Here is a 3,442-nt window from a genome sequence, read left to right on the forward strand (position 1 = left end):
ACACCAAGCAGGTCTCTGAACTTGTGTAGCTTCTCTGTGCCCAATGCCTTCGTGAATATGTCAGCTACCTGATCCTCTGTGCTGACATAAACTAGATCAATAAAACCTACTAGAACTTTCTCTTGCACATAGTGATAATGCACCTCAATGTGCTTTGTTCTAGCATGATAGACTGGGTTATTTGCCAAGTGTATAGTGCTCATGTTGTCACAATAAATGACAACTAGCCCATTTTTAGGCTGATGCATACCATAAAGTAGCTTACACAACCAAGCTACCTCACATGCAGCCATTGTTACACCCCTGTACTCAGCCTCTATGCTTGACAAGGCAACTGTAGGCTGTTTCTTGCTGCTCTAAGTGACTACATCACTCCCAAAAGAGAACACATATCCACTGGCAGATCGTCTATCAGAAATACTACCAGCCCAATCAACATCAATGTATCCATGAAACTATATCTGAGAACCCCAGTCTCATAAAATAATCCATACTGCAATGTGGACTTCACATACCTCAGTATGTGTCTAGCCACATCCAAATGCAGTTTCCTTGGAGCCTGCATAGACTGACTTACCAATCCAACAACATAGCTCAAATCTGGCCTGGTAATAGTCATATAAATCAAACTTCCTACTATGCATCTATACATAGTAGGGTCTTCCAAAAGCTCACCTGCATCTATGCTTAACTTCACATTTTGCTCCAAAGGAACTGAAATAGGCTTACAGCCTGTCATCCCATATTTGGACAGCATGTCAATCCATACTGCCTCTGCAAGAGCCATATCCCACTTGTGGATCTAATCACCTCAATGCCCAAGAAGTAATGCAACTCTCCCAAATCCTTCATCCCAAACTTCTGCTTCAATAGCATTTTCACATGAAGGATATCTTCATCACTATCACCTATGATGATCAAATCATCAACATAAATGACAAGCAGCATAATGCCTTTCTCTATTTTTCTCACATAAAGTGAGAAATCTGCCTTGGAAATCTGAAAGCCAATAGTGACAAGATACTATCCTATCTTGTCAGACCATGCTCTGGGTGCTTGCTTCAAGCCATACAAGGCTTTCTTCAACCTGCAAACAAACTCAGGATGAACAGCATGAACATAACCTGGTGGCTACTCCATATAGACCTCTTCTTGCAAATCACCAAGCAAGAAAGCATTCTTTACATCCATATGATGTAAAGACCATCCCTTTGATGCAGCCACAGCAATGACTACTCTTACAGTTGCCATCCTTGCAACCGGACTGAATGTTTCTTCATAATCAATGCCATATGTCTGTGCATACCCCTTGACAACTAATCTTGCCTTGTATCTATTCACAGAACCATGTGCATTGTGCTTCACCTTATAAACCCACTTGCAACCAATTGCATTCTTGTCTTTAGGTAAAGGCACCAATTCCCATGTAGCATTTGCTTCCAAGGCATCCATTTCTTCATCCATGGCTTTCTCCCATTTTTCTTTTCCCATGGCTTGCTCAAAAGAAGTGGGTTCTGATTCATGTATCACTTTGACCATATAGGCATAGTGAATGGTTGTAAATCCATCATATTTCACCCTATCCATAGGATACCTAGATCTAGTAGACTTGCTCAAAATAGGCTCACTACCAGGTGCTCTCAAAACATCCCTTGTCTTCCTTACTCCTGGTGTAACAATAGAAGGAATACCCAACTCATCATCAAGGCTCTGTTCTGAGCCACTAGATTCACCATCCACATAAGAGTGACCTGCATTCACATCAAACATTGGCTGATCTACTTTCTCTTTTCCTTTTTGTGATACTCTCATACCATTATCTACATTGATTTGAGGAGATCCTCCTGATCTTAATTTCCCTATTCATGGCAAAGTATGTGAACCACTGCTAGAGGACATTACAGGTCCACTAATATTTTGTGATTGCTGCTGTGAATTCTGTGCAGCATTACCATTTTGTGCATCTACATCATCAATCATATTTACTGGTTTATACCAGCTACTCATCTCATAAAAAACAACATCTCTGCTTATTGTAAACTTACGAGTAGAAGGGTTATAGCATCTATACCCTTTCTGCTGCAGAGAATAACCAATAAAAATGCACTTCTTAGCATTTGGATCCAACTTGGATCTCAACTCATCTGGCACATGAACATAGGCAATGCCACCAAAAACTTTCAAATAAGAAATATCTAGTTTCCTACCAGTCTCCAATATGCCTGTTTTTCCTTTCTACAAGTCCATTTTGTTGTGGGGTATGACTGCATGAATATTGCTGCTTTATGCCATGCTCCTACAAGAACTTTGCAAACTCATTTGAGAGGTACTCTCCCCCTCCATCTGACCTTAGGCATTTTATTTGCAGGCCTGTTTCTTTCCCAACCATAGCTTTAAAAGCTTTGAAATGCCCAAACACTTCACTTTTCTTTTTCATAAAATACACCCAAATTTTTCTGTTGTAGTCATCAATAAAAGTGACAAAATAATGATAGCCTCCAATAGATGTAGCTTTAGTAGTGCACACATCAAAGGGGATTAATTCCAATGGCCTCTTACTCTCTTGAACATGTCTAGGAAATGGTTTCCTTGCCTGTTTTTCGAATTGACAGGTTTCACATACCTTATGCATTTCTGCAACCTTGAACTTAGGCAATCCTGCAATAATATTTTGGGCCTACATTAATTTAAGTCGCTGTACATTAAAATGACCAATGCATTTATGCCAGATATCAATATCTACAACTACACCAATCCCATGTGCAAACATTGTTGCACTCAATTCAAGCATGTCCGCATCCAACATAAACATCCTGCCCTTCTTCTTCCCTTTTGCTATCGAGCGACTTGTATTTTTCATATCCTCAACAAAGCATCCATAAGGATTAAATCCAATAGCCTTTTCCCTTAAGGAAATTCGTCATTCTAAACTTCCATTCTTGGAAGTTGTTCTCGTCAAGCTTTTCAGTGACTATCTATGAAAGAGCACCAGACGCCATTACAAAACGTTGCAAAAATATTATGTCACTGCAAAAAACACAACTTTTGCCTCACAAGGGCAAATCTGCAAAACTGACGAAAGTGGTATTTGACCACACAGTCACTTCCTAGTGATGATTTTGCATCAATAGGCAATAAGAATGATTCTATCACTCCCAATATCTCTGTGCACAAGCATACGATGCAATTTCTGTGGTAACTTTTCACCGACCTGTAAAATAGTGGTCGCATAGCAAAAACAGGGCACTTTTTTGAGTGCTTGCAAAAAACTTCTACCACCAAAACGAGCCCTAAAATGGCCCCGAAATGGCTCTCTCGCCACACCCCGAAGGGCATCCCAATCTGGGACAGTGCACTCTTGCACTTTCCAGCTGTGCTACCTATAGAGATTTGCTCCCAAACTCAAAAAAGGAAAGCAACATTGATCCTCTTACCAAGACAC

The sequence above is a fragment of the Dipteris shenzhenensis genome, chromosome 28 (assembly GCF_047967505.1).
Source record: "Dipteris shenzhenensis isolate YYH24624 ecotype China chromosome 28, Dip_SZ_1.0, whole genome shotgun sequence".
NCBI classification, from domain to species: Eukaryota; Viridiplantae; Streptophyta; class Polypodiopsida; order Gleicheniales; family Dipteridaceae; genus Dipteris; species Dipteris shenzhenensis.